The sequence below is a fragment of the Rana temporaria genome, chromosome 11 (assembly GCF_905171775.1).
Source record: "Rana temporaria chromosome 11, aRanTem1.1, whole genome shotgun sequence".
Classification (NCBI taxonomy): domain Eukaryota; kingdom Metazoa; phylum Chordata; class Amphibia; order Anura; family Ranidae; genus Rana; species Rana temporaria.
In genome coordinates this window covers 88602708-88616479 of record NC_053499.1, presented here as the reverse complement: position 1 = coordinate 88616479, position 13772 = coordinate 88602708, and the positions used below count along the sequence as shown (strand labels likewise).

The 13772-nt window shown below is 46.2% G+C and overlaps 1 long non-coding RNA gene across 1 annotated transcript; it reads left to right on the top strand.

The window, feature by feature from the left end:
* The first annotated feature begins 219 nt into the window (after positions 1–219).
* Positions 220–2092, top strand: LOC120916915. Its single transcript, XR_005744132.1, has 3 exons — positions 220–1035; positions 1658–1742; positions 1878–2092. It is a non-coding gene; the product is annotated as an uncharacterized LOC120916915 (long non-coding RNA).
* Positions 2093–13772: the final 11680 nt, after the last annotated feature.

Sequence of the window (13772 nt, the reverse complement as noted above, 5' to 3'; positions counted from 1 at the left end):
CTAATGGCGGCGCCGAGCTTGGCATCTGCCTATAGTTACACACACGCAGGCGCTGGTGTGGCGTCGGCGCCTTTTGACGTCAACGCCACACTACGCCCGTTTTTCCTGCATATTTACACTTGGTACACTTCCTTTCTTCCCCCTTACGTTTTTATCTATTGGGCGGCCGATGCAACATGCATTGGCCGCCCAATACCACAGCTATCCTGGACTGCCCACAGTAATGGCGGAGTCGTACCCGGCTTCAGCCCACACGGTCTATAATAATAATAATAGTAATAGGACTGTTCACGCCTATATAGCGCCAATTGCAGCGATGCCGCTGTGTCTGGACGCTGATGGTGGTTGTTGTCCAGCTCAATGGTACTCATTTTGCCGACCGCGGAGGGATGTAAGGCTGAGTGGACTTCACCGGGATCAAACCTGCAGCCCTTGGGATACAGGCAGTCATAGACTGCTGCAGAGGAGCATTAGCCCCCTGCTCTATCTTGTCAGCTTGATTAAGATACACAGGCACTGTGTATCTTAATGTGCCCGCCCCCTCCCCTTGAGACTTTACAATCTCCATACCTCCATACTTCCCACCCTACGGTTTCACTGATTGGGTGGCTGTTCTGGATACGCCCCTTACAGGGCTTTCCCGGACAAACACACACACACCTGTTGGGGATTAGAACTGGGCTATTTATACCTGGATCTCAACTACACACATTGCATTTGAGCCAGGGTCCCAGGACATGTGCATCACCATGTACATACAAGTAAGTCAACCTGTGTGAACTATATCAAGCCTAATATAGTCCTTTTTTTCTCCCTCTGTTTGAATCTGTGTTTCACTTCCATTTATGCTTTTTTATATAGGTAGTAATGCTGCCTCTGAACCAGTGAACCGGTAAATTTATTTCACTTAAGCTTCACGTGGCTGTTTACTATCCCACATTCACCAGTAAACGCTTTGTGCGTTCTCATCTTACGGGACTACCAGTCCTGGGACCCCCACTTTACTACCTTTGATACGCCCTTTTGGGTAACCAGGTAACAGCTTATTACTTAATTTCACCATCCTATCACTCCAAACCCCTCCCTTCACATCCCCCCTCCCTATGCTTTGCATTTTGCATCCCGGGTCATTATCTTGATTTTGGTTGCACCTATCAGGCTACATAATCTGCCTTACCCATCCTGTCTCTCAATCACAATTTTCCACCCCCTCTCCCCCCTTTCTTTCCTTCTCCTCTCTCGTCCCTTTTTCCTTTTTCTTCCTCCCCATTTTTCCCTTTTCTTTTCTTCTCCTCCCCCCCCCTCTCTCTTTTTCCTTTTTTCCATTCCCCCCAACCCCCCCCCCTCTTATCCCCAATATCCCTTCTTTTCTTTTTCCTCTTTCCCTTTGTCCCTCTCCATTATATACTCCCTCTTACCACAATTTCCCTTTTTTGTTTATTTGTTGAGAGTACCCTTCCTCTCTTCTTTCCTTCACCCATACCCTTTCACTTTCCCCTCCCCCTCCTTCCTCTTCCCATCTTTCCTTCTGTTCCCCTACCCTCTCTCCCTCTGCTCAACCCTTCCCATATCTCAGGCACTGCATGTTTGTTCCCAACCCACATCCATCACCTGCAAGCCCAGTTAATCCTCCTTTGACATATACCTTTATCAATAGGTCTTCTCTAGGATTTCCCTTTGTGAATCCCCAATTGTTGGTCGCTCTAGGACTTTGCTGGGAGACCCGGACGCTGTGCCCATAGGTAGGAGACATGATCCTCAATCCCCTGCTTACTATGTTTTGGCCTACAGAGATGGTCCACCCGACAAATCTCCACTGGCCATAATTATATGTGTTTCTTGTTAATGATCTTTTTTCTTTGTACTCCATCTTGTAGATCGTCTCCTGATGAAGTGATTAATAAATCACAAAACTAGTCGAGACCCGAGACAGTTTGTCTCATGGCGCTTCTGGCTCACCCGTACCCCCTCCTCATTTCTGAAGGATTGCACATCTGGTGACCTAATCGCTGTATATGTACTGTATTTTAAATGTATTGTCTGTTCTTTTTTTTTTTATGTATATTTTGTGAATAAATCTTTCTAAACCATTCTTTTGCATCACTCTGGTTGAGTATAAACACTTCACCCCGTACCGGTATAGTCCTCCCCGCCCACTCATTGTCTGTCGGCTTTCAGGGTTTCTGGGGATTCCCTGAACCCGTCAACTTTATCTTCGATACTAGGATGATGGTACACCCCTAACCACTTTGTACTTTTTTCTTAACCTGAGAGGTTAAAATCTTATCCCTCAACTATGTACTGGACACACACAGTATATCACAGGTAGTGGCAGGTGCAGTGCTGTTGAAATATACAGAGAGTCACCTATAGATTGCTGTCCCCTATAGGAAATAGCTGGAACCTCTCCCTCAACTATGTACTGGACACACACAGTATATCACAGGTGGTGGCAGGTGCAGGGCTGTTGAAATATACAGAGAGTCACCTATAGATTGCTGTCCCCTATAGGAAATAGCTGGAACCTCTCCCTCAACTATGTACTGGACACACACAGTATATCACAGGTGGTGGCAGGTGCAGTGCTGTTGAAATATACAGAGATTCACCTATAGATTGCTGTCCCCTATAGGAAATAGCTGGAACCTCTCCCTCAACTATAAGATGCATATCTCACAGAAATAAAGAGTGCCTGTGTAGATTTCTGAAGCAGGATACACCTCTCTGACACTGTCCCTCAATAAACAGCAGCCTGTCCCTATAGCAAATAGCTGAACAAAATTCCTAAACTATATGATGCAGATGTCACAGAAATAAAGAGTGCTTGTGTAGATTTCTGAAGCAGGATACACCTCTCTGGCACTGTCCCTCAATCAACAACAGCAGCCTGTCCCTACCATAGCTACAGCAGAGTGACGAGCCATAAACCATAAGATGATGCAGATCTCACAGAAATAAAGAGTGCTTGTGTAGATTTCTGAAGCAGGATACACCTCTCTGACACTGTCCCTCAACCAGCAGCAGCCTCTCCCTACACTAGCTAATGCAGAGTGACGACCTGTGCTGTGTGCCTCTATCTAATATAGAGGCTGGTCACATGCTGGGTCACATGCTGGGTCACATGCTGCACTGGCCAATCACAGCCATGCCATTAGTAGGCATGGCTTCCTAGTAACTCTAGTATAACAAATGGCGATTGGCTGCCGCGCAGCGCGCCATAAAATAGCCGAACTCCGAACCGAACCCGAACTTTTTCCAATTATTCGGGTTCGGGAGCAAAAAAAAAACAAAGTCCGTACCGAACCCGAACTTTACAGTTCGGGTTCGCTCAACCCTATACAGGAGGTGTCAGGGGATGCAGGCATGGTACAGGAGATGTCAGGGGTTGCGGGCATGGTACAGGAGATGTCAGGGGCTGCTGGGGATGGTAAGGAGATGCCAGGGGCTGTGGGCATGATACAGGAGATGTCAAAGGCTGAGGGCATGGTAAGGAGATGCCAGGGGCTGCGGGCATGATACAGATGTCAGAGGCTGCGGGCATGGTACAGGAGATGCCAGGGGCTGGGGGCATGATACAGACGATGTCAGAGGTTGTGGGGATGGTACAGGAGATGGTTAGAGCCTGAGGACATGATACGAAAGATGGTAAGATATGTAGACATGATACAGGTGATGGTCAGAGAATGCAGACATGGTACAAGAGATCAATGCAGCCTCAACAGTGCCCATCAAATGCAGCCTTACTGTACCCATCATTGCAGCCTCACAGTGCCCATCATTGTAGCCTCACAGTGCCCATCATTGCAGCCTGACCGTGCCCATCAGTGCAGCCTCACTGTGCCCATAATTGCAGCCTCACCGTGCCCATAATCGCAGCCTCACCGTGCCCATAATGCAGTTTTACCGTGCCCATAATCGCAGCCTCGCTGCAGTCAGTTCCTGTGCCCAGAGACATAACTAGAACCTTCAGGGCCCCCAAGAAACCATGAAGGAATCATGAAGAACCTCTGGTCCCAGGGCCCTTTCTAATGATCCTGGTGTCCTTTTCTCCCATCACGTGGCCCTTGATTATGATCCTTCAGTAGGACCCCTTTTACACATTTGAACTGATTGTACTACCCATTGTTTTGTATGGGGAGGCGGATGTAAACAGACGTGTCCATTTACACCTGCCTACATCCACTCCAATGAAAAAATATTCCCCATCTGTCTAGAAGATTGGATGACAGTCAGACCGGTCCATAGAGAACAGCAGTCTGTGACCGTGTCCACTCTGCACAAGTGGAGCAGACACGGACTTGTCATCTGCCTGCTCAGCAGGGATCAGCGAAGAGTTCCCCCACTGAGCAGGTGGATTTGCTTGGCAGAGTCTGCCCATGTGAAAGGGCTCTAAGGGAGAGCTCTGTGGACTGTAATGTAAAGGGAAACTGATGTAAGGGACAGTTCACACCAGACGCAGTTCCGTACAGTTTTGTGCATATTTTTTCTGCGCTAAAAATGCATGCACAGTGTTTTCCATATATTCCAATGGCTCTAGTTGGCTCTAGTTCACATCATGCAGTCAGTTTCTGGTGCAGAAACTGACTGAAAACTGACTGCATGGTATGAACTAGAGCCAACTAGAGCCATTGGAATACATGGAAAAAACTGTGCATGCATTTTGTGCATAAAAAAAGCACACAGAACTGAACGGAACTGCGTCTGGAGTGAACTGGCCCAAAGAGGTACTCTTGGAATCCTAATATCATTTACATCACAGTCCACAGAGCTCTCCCTTACATAAGTGTGCTCAGAGGCGGGCTAGATTAAGGGGGGGGGGGGGTTTCCTTTACCATAGATGAAGGCTTGGGCCCTGGATTGGTTAGCAAACAAGGCCTACTAGCCTGTGCTATACATATACATAGGCTGGCAGAGCATGCTGGGGCTTGTAGTGCACCACACTAGGGAAACCCTAGTGGGCTGCTGTGTTGGTTGAGGGACTCTGGAGGTGACAACACACTCTGTTCAGCCCCATCAATGACTGACCCACCTGTGTGCTGCTTTCTTTTCAATCACTGATAAGTTTCATTATGAAGCAAGGCGATTGGCTGACCTAGAGAGATGTGGATCCTCTGTGGAGGGTTACAGCATCCATAATACAAGCTGGCCTTTCCTCCACTTCCACTATCTACCTGCAGGCTGCTGGAGTTTCTCTTTGGGAAGCATGGACAGGGCTGGCGCTACCAATAGGCGGACTAGGCGACCGCCTAGGGCGCCCGGCCGCTGGTTGTTGTACTTCCGCACAGTGCCGCACTGTCCTCCACAGAGCTTGCACACAAGCAGGGCCGTTTGAAGGAATTTGGGGGCCCCAAGCAAATTGGACATGGAGGCCCACTAAACCCTCCCCGCAAGCAAAGCCTACTGTTTCTTACTCCCCTCCCCCTCCCTGTGTCCTTCTTTCTCCCCTCCCCCGTGTCCTTCTTACTGCCCCTTCCCCCTCCCTGTGTCCTTCTTACTCCCCCCTCCACCTCCCTCAAACCAATCAATATATGCTTATTGGGATTTTTTACCAAAAATATGTAGCAGAACACATATTGGCCTAAATTGGTGAAGAAATGTTTTATAGCAGAAAAAATAAAAAACGCAGAGGTGATCAAATACCACCAAAAGAAATCTCCATTTGTGGGAAAAAAATGGACTTCAATTTTGTTTGGGTGCCATGTCGGATGCATTTGTTATAATAATGCAGTGACTTTTTGCAAAAAATGGCCTGGTCATTAAGGAGGGGTAAATCTTTTGGAGAGCTATAACATGGACTTTCTCTATACAGTACATCAGGGACTGTGCTTACCAAACTGGGATTAGAACTATTATAGTCACACTTGGTAGCGGGACCGAAGACAATAAATCGACAGAGGGGTAGGTTTATAAAACAGGGACTGTCCCTATTAATCAGGGATAATGCCATACACAGTAGTGGGTGAAGGAGAGGGACTGGTCTCCAGGCCAGGGACTGTCTCCCTGTGTACAGTGACATGCTGTGAGTGGGTGAGCAGTCTCTAGTCTGCACACAGCCAGTGTTGTCTCATGTCTCAGTGTAGCACACACAGGCAGTAGACATGTACAAACACACTGACAGCTGTACATTCCCCCCTCCCTCCTGAGCACTCCTTACCTCACAGTGATTTATGAGTCTTCTAGCACGGCAACCGCGGAGCATTCAAAGCTGGCAGGTTAGCATACCTCCCAACATTTTGAGATGGGAATGAGGGACACCTACTAGCAAACATATGTAGGCATAGGACTCGCCCCCTGCCACACCCTCTTACAGAAGAATTAACCTCAAAAAAGTGTATTAAATCCACAAGGGCTTTTTTTTTACCACTACTATTCGTTTATATTGGCTTTTAAAATTTTCAAATGCAGCAATTTATAAATCGGATGAAAGGTTTAGCACTGGGAAACACTTTTTGAAAGATAAAAAGTGCATTTTATATACAACTATATAGATCAGACCAAAATGAGGGGGGAAGAGGGACATTTTTCCAAATCAGGGACAGTCCCTCAAAATCAGGGACAGTTGGGAGCTATGGGTTAGGGAGAGGGAGGTAATGAAAGTGACCGACAAGGAGGCACAGGCTCATCCATCTAACAGACAGCTTTATAGAACTCCTGCAACTCTGATAATCTGGTGTGTCCCCGGCAGTTCTCCTTATGATGTGGACAGAGGCTGGGAGGTCCCCCCCTACTAGAATAACACTCACTGTGCAGTGTGATCAGGGAACATCGCTGGTGTCAGCTGCTCTTTGCTGTGAGGGTCAGGTGTCCGGTGGAAATCCCTGTGGAGACTGGAAGTGAAGAAGCAGAGACTCTTCTTTGGGATGCTGTGAGTGGGGCCCCCACGGACACCTAGCCCAGATGCAGTGTCACTTGCCAGGAGATTTCAGTTTGTTGTTCCCGGCCGGACTAAAAGGAAGTGAGCACTGAGTGTGTGTACTTCCTGTCAGTCCGGCCGGGAACAGGACACTGAATCTCCTGTATCGCGCGGACTGCAGCAGGAGCTCGGCCTAGGGTGACCACATTTACAAATTGCCATTCAGGGACAATTTTGAAAAGGATCGGGGGGGTCGTGTTGAATGTAGTTTCGGGTTGACAGGATTTCGGCGCAGAGTGTTTTGTCAGGTGAATGGCTGGTTATAGCACTTATATCATCCCAATACCATGCTTGGAATGTATTTCTATTATTACACTGTAATAATAGACCCCCTTTCCACTAAGAATAGGCCCCCTCCCTCAGTATGAACCCCCTCCACTAACTATAGACCCCCTCCCTCAGTACGGACCCCCCTCTCCACCAAGTATAGGCCCCCTCCCTCAGTATGGACCACCTCCACTAACTATAGACCCCCTCCCTCAGTACGGACCCCCGCTTCAATAAGTCTATACCCCCGCAGATATCATACAAGAGGTGGTCAGAGATTGCGGACATGATACAAGAGACATAATACAGCAGATGGTCAAAGACTGCAGACATAGTGCAGGAGATGGTCAGAGACTGCAGACATGATACAGAAAATGCTCAGAGACCAGTGTGCCACTTTCCACCCGTAGCCTGACACCAGATGCAGTGTGCCACTTTCCACCCGTAGCCTGACACCAGATGCAGTGTGCCACTTTCCACCCGTAGCCTGACACCAGATGCAGTGTGCCACTTTCCACCCATAGCCTGACACCAGATGCAGTGTGCCACTTTCCACCCGTAGCCTGACATCAGATGCAGTGTGCCACCAGTCCGACACACCAGAGCCCCGGGAAAGTGAACATCCCTCCCGCTGCTGGCTGCTGATGTGACTCCTCCCATGCGGGGGCCAGGGTTTTCACATCTTCAGCTCTGAGGTGTTCATGCTGGGACCTGTAGTTCTTCACTTTTGGGGGGTCACATCCCAAAAGTGAAGGACAAGTCCCAGCATGTACCCCTGACATCTAGGAATGTGACCCCCCCATATTGAAGGACTACAGGTCCCAGCATGGACTAATGAGAATTAAGGGTGTGAGCCCATAGATTTCACATGCTAATGCTGGGACCTGTAGTTCTTCAGTGATTAAGGGGGGCATCTTCAGTTCTGGGGGGTTCTGCTGGGACCTGTAGTCCTTCACTTTTGGGGGGGGGGGGGTCACATCCCAGCATGAACCTTGCCCTGATATTTAAGGATCTGTCCTCCTTCCATCCCTTGGAGGGTGTAATCTCATCTGTTGGTGTCCTTTCTTCTTCTGCTGATGACCCCTTATCTGCCTACCATCCTCTTATCAGTGTTTACTCCAGGCTGACACACACTCAGAGCTCCTGTGAAGTGCTGACAGTTAAGCACAGAACGCTGGCTGCTGGGGTAGAGCTGACTGAGCATGTTAACCCCAAACTGTCATGGTGAGTGCATCGGATTCTACTTGCCTTTCATTAATCTTTCCTTCATGAATTTCTGCATTCTGCTGTGCTGCTGTCTGGACACAGGGAAGGGGTGGGTGGAGCTAATGAGTAGGCACTGAGTGAGGAGGAAGTTAAATCTTCCGCGCTCACACGCTGTGAATGCTGGGGCTCTACCTCTCTCCTCCTCATGACGTCACTGGTTGCTACATGCCAAGCGGGTGGCAGCTAGCAACCATTTGGGCACTGAGCCAACGGCTAATGTAAAAAGGGTCTCACCAGCCAGGGGTCCACCACAGAATGTCAGTAAGTAACAGCAGCGATGTGAGGGATATTTTAGGGGGCATCACGCTACAGGCTGCAGCAATTATAGCAAGCGGCTTCTGGGGGCCCCTGGCCAGCTCGGGGCCCCAAGCAGTTGCTTGCTTTGCCTGTCCTGTTGCGACGGGCCTGCTTGTAAGCAATGGGCTTCACCATAGTTACCAATGATTACTAATGCTCATCATACTTACAATAGCTGTTGAACATATTTTATATATATTGATACTGAGTTCATATGTAACAAGTCTATATGTTGTGCATACATGTTAAAAACGGCTTTATTACCTTATATGTTCTTTAATTTTGTTCAATAAAAAAAACTTTGTTTTATAAAAAAGGTGATTGGCCTATAATTACTGCAGTGTGTTTTTACCTAGAATATTTATATTTTCTGCATATTCCTTTTCATCAGTCTTGTGTTGTGTGTACTGCTTACCAGCTGTGATTTTGTTATTTTTTACACACCAATTTAAAAATAGAAATCTAGTGTCTTTTTTTCTCTATGTCTCCATTCCACTAAGAGATGGTTTGTAGGTCACTGACGGATTATTCCAGATTAAATCTACAAAGAATAGGTCAGACTTAAGTACTTCATGTGCACTGAAAATGTATATTTAACTAAATAATAATGAATATCCTACAGCTAATGAAATACATTGTTTTTTAATTTTGTAAGTGTAAAGATGCATATATACCCATGCATTTGCACACATTTCCTTTTCCTGCACTGGCCAATCATGAGGTACATCCTCAAGAATCCTTTAAAAAACAAAAGTAAAAAGGTTTTGGTGTACTTGTTTTTCAGCTAGGGTAAAATAAATATTGTTTTTTAATCGACTGGTAAATATTCCATATGGATATTTTGATTTGACAGGCTCTCTCTACTCCTCGCATTTTTCAGTTTTCTTTTTTCTGTTACAGTGTTCAATGTTGGTGGCAAAACAAAATAAAATAAAAAAATCAACAGAAAAATAATAGATTTTATTTAAAGTGAAGTTCCACCCTAAAAATAAAAAATAAAAATCCTGCAAACAAATGAAAAAGAAAATATTTTTTACTTACCAGAAGGGCAGTTGCTATGCGGAAGTTCCTAATCTGCCTCTTCCCATACCGCGGCAGGTCTTCTTCCTCGTTCGATCCCGCGTTATCTTCTGGGGAATGGAGCGCGCTGCCTTCTGGGAACTGTGTGTATCCCAGAAAGCAGCCACCCATTCACAAAAGCGATGCGCGACTCGCGCATGAGCAGTAGGAAACGGCAGTTGCGCCAGGATCGAGCGATCGGCCTTAGGGGGGCCGACATCGCGGGTGTCTAGGACAGGTAAGTGTCATTATTAAAAGTCAGCAGATACAGTGTTTGTAGCTGCTGACTTAAAAAAAAAAGAAATCGCGGGTGGAACCACGCTTTAAATATATATATTTTTTTTACTGTAATAGTTTTCCTGTAGCTGGGCTTTAAACTAGAGGGTGTTTCAGGATTCGGCACTTGGATTTAATAGGGTGGATTTATTAAAGACAAGCAAGGTAATCATCTGCTGGGGGGGCGTGGCCGGACTGAGCAAGAAGATGGACGCGTGAGCTCTGAGCTCCTGCCACCTCAGAGCGACTAGCCTCCATTTGCCGAGAATTTACACCCCGTTTGTACCCACCGTGATGGGAACTGCATCCAGGCACACTTCTGCCTCCCGCTCCCCGAGGGAAAACGCGGCCTCCCAGGGACAGAATATCCTGGAGATGTTCCGCTCATCCAGGGGGAATATGGCGGCATCCCGCCAAGGCGCTGCTCGAGGCCCGGCACCTGTTCCCACTGCCGCTTCGTCTGACATTGTGCTAACGGCGCCCCCGACAGCTTCCTCCCCTCCACCGGCTGTTGGTCAGGGTACTGCCGAAGCCGCCCTGCTGCCTCATCTGAACATCATGGACCTGAGAGCTATCGCAGCAGATATCAAGGACACTCTCTCAGCCGCCATTGCTGACTTGAGGATAGATATTCGCTCCCTCACTGACAGGGTTGCGGTTTGCGAAAAAATCTCTGGAGGAACACGACCAGGTTCTGGTCAGGTCCACCAACATGATAGATGATCATACCCTCCAACTTAGGGATGTAAACAGACACCTGGAGGACCTGGACAACCGCGGCCGCCGCCGGAACATGAGAGTATGCGGGCTGTCGGAGTCTGTTGAAGGGGAACATGTTCAACGTGAGGTGACCGCCATTTTCAATGGTGTCCTGGGTAGGCCCCCGCAGTCCCCTATACCTATGGAGAGAATCCACCGCGCCCTGCGCCCCAAAGGCAGGGATACTGATCCTCCCAGGCAGGGCCGTCTTTACTACAGGGCAAATGGGGAAGCTGCCCAGGGCCCTGTCACTGTTGGGGGCCCAAAGCAACCCCCTTTGAAAAAAAAGATGGCAACCCCACTTTTTTTATTTATTTTTAAATAAAAAAAATTTTTTTTTAATATATTTTTATTTTTTATTAAAGGTCCCCAGGGCCCCGGATGGCAACCCCCCTTTTTTTTATATTTTTTTTTTCATATTATTTTATTTCTTTTTTTTTTTTTTATTTCTTTTTTTTATATATATATATTTTTTATTAAAGGGCTCAGAGGTCCCCAGGGCCCCATGTGGCAAACACCCTTTTTTATTTTTTTTATAAATGTTTATTTTTTTATTTTTGTTTATATATTTTTTTTTTTATTATTAAAGGGCCCAGAGGTCCCCAGGGCCCTGGATGGCAATTTTTATAAATGTTTCTTTTTTTTTATATATATATATATATATATATATATATATATATATATATATATATATTTTTTTTATTAAAGGGCCCAGAGGTCCCGGATGGCAACCCCCTTTTTTTTGTAATTTATTTTTATAAAAAAAAATATTAAAGGGCCCAGAGGTCCCCAGGGCCCCAGATGGCAACCCCCTTTTTAAAAAAAATATATATATATTTTTTATATATATTTTTTATTTCTTTTTTTCTTTTTATTAAAGGGCCCAGAGGTCCCGGATGGCAACCCCCTTTTTTTGTAATTTATTTTTATAAAAAAAAAAATATTAAAGGGCCCAGAGGTCCCCAGGGCCCCAGATGGCAACCCCCTTTTTAAAAAATATATATATATTTTTTATTTCTTTTTTTATTTTTATTAAAGGGCCCAGAGGTCCCGGATGGCAACCCCCTTTTTTTGTAATTTATTTTTATAAAAAAAAATTTAAAGGGCCCAGAGGTCCACAGGGCCCCAGATGGCAACCCCCTTTTTAAAAAAAAATATATATATATTTTTTCTTTTTATTAAAGGGCCCAGAGGTATATATTTTTCTTTATTTCTTTCTTTCTTTCTTTTTTTGTAAAGGGCCCCCTGCTTCTAAATTCGTGGCAGCCCCCCCTGCTTCTCAATTTCAGGCGGCAGCACCCCCCCCCGGTTCTCTGCTCCAGGGGGCCCATGCCTGAAGCTGTGTAAGTGGCCCCATAATTCCATAATTCCTGATGGCAGCCCTGCCGCCCGTTAAGCCCCTGTGCTGCCCACAAATCAGGCTGAAAATCATCAGCGGCACTCAGCCAGTGACAGTACTGCTTCCCTTCCCAGTGTTTTAAAGTGTACAGCACCCCTGGCTTCCCTTTAGACGTGCACTTCTCCCTTCCTGCCACTAGGTGCTGCTTGTATATAAAAGTGAATTAGAATGTGATTTTATAACATCCCCAGTTTGCTCTTTCCGAGGCTGACTTCTTCATGTCCTGCTCCTCAAGGTATGTCACTGTTTGCTAATCTATATTGTAAATAGAAGTTTTCTGTAGAGTGTGCCCAAAGTCTTTATAATATTTGATGATTCACTGCAGGTCTGGTCAGTGTTTTAAAAAGTTCCTCTATTTTACACATGGCATGGCATGGGGTCACAGCACTGTCTGTCCATTCTGCTTTAGCACCATGGGACCCCATGCCATGCCATGTGTAAAATAGAGGAACTCTTTAAATCACAGACCAGACCTGCAGTCCAGGCTGAGTAAGGCCTCAGAGCACATGGCATTACTGTCTGTATTTAACTGCTTGATGGGCTTATTTTGGGCCTGGCTGGTTCACATGTATGTGTTTTGGCGGCCCACATTTGCGCAGGCACAGCAGCCCATTCATTTGAATGGGCCGTCATGCCTACGTTTCCTGCAAAGAAAAGCGCATGCCTCATGTAATAGGCTGCGCACACGGCACCCCTATGCCCATCAAGCACTGAAATATAGCACTGTCTGTCCATTCTGCTGTCTGCTGTGACTTATCTGCAATTCCCGCACTGTCAAACTTGCTGCATTTTTAGACGTTTAGGTCACACTTTTAAAAACACAGTGCGTTTGTGTGTGCAAGAACTGCAGGTAAGTAGCATGGTACAAAAGCAGAATGGATTTCAAGGCAACTGTATTTTTAAAATGCAGAATGCACCTTTTTTCTGCAGGAAAGGCATGGCAGCCCATTCAAATCAATGGGCTGCTGTACCTGCACAAATGAGGGCCGCCAAAACACATACATGTGAACCAGCCAGGCCCAAAATAAGCTGGAGGGGGAGCTCTTGTTACTCTTTTTTTCTTTGTAATTATTTTTCTTTGATTATCTCATGTAAACAATAATTTGCTTTGTAAACTTGTTATGAATAATTTTCAATAAAAACTATTGGAAAAGAAAAAAAATTCCCTTCAAACCCCTTTAATATCAAATTCCCCTAAATCCTTCAGGACTTAGCCACAAACCCCACGATAGGATAGACAAAGTCTTAACTGCCTCTGTACTTATAGGTAGATTCACGTACATTGTCCTAAATTTAGGACGGCCTAGCCTAGCCTTTTTAGGCTACACCGCCGTAAATTAGTTAAGCTAGTAGTGATTCACAAACCACTTACCTGCTAATCTACCTGCTAATCTACGGCGTTGTAGCCTAAAACGAGCGGGCGTAAGGGCGCCTAATTCAAATGACTTGGAGGGGGGCGTGTTGTATGGAAATGAGGCTTGACCTCAAGTTTTTTGACGTTTTTTGACACTGTGCATGCGCCAGGCGACTACATTT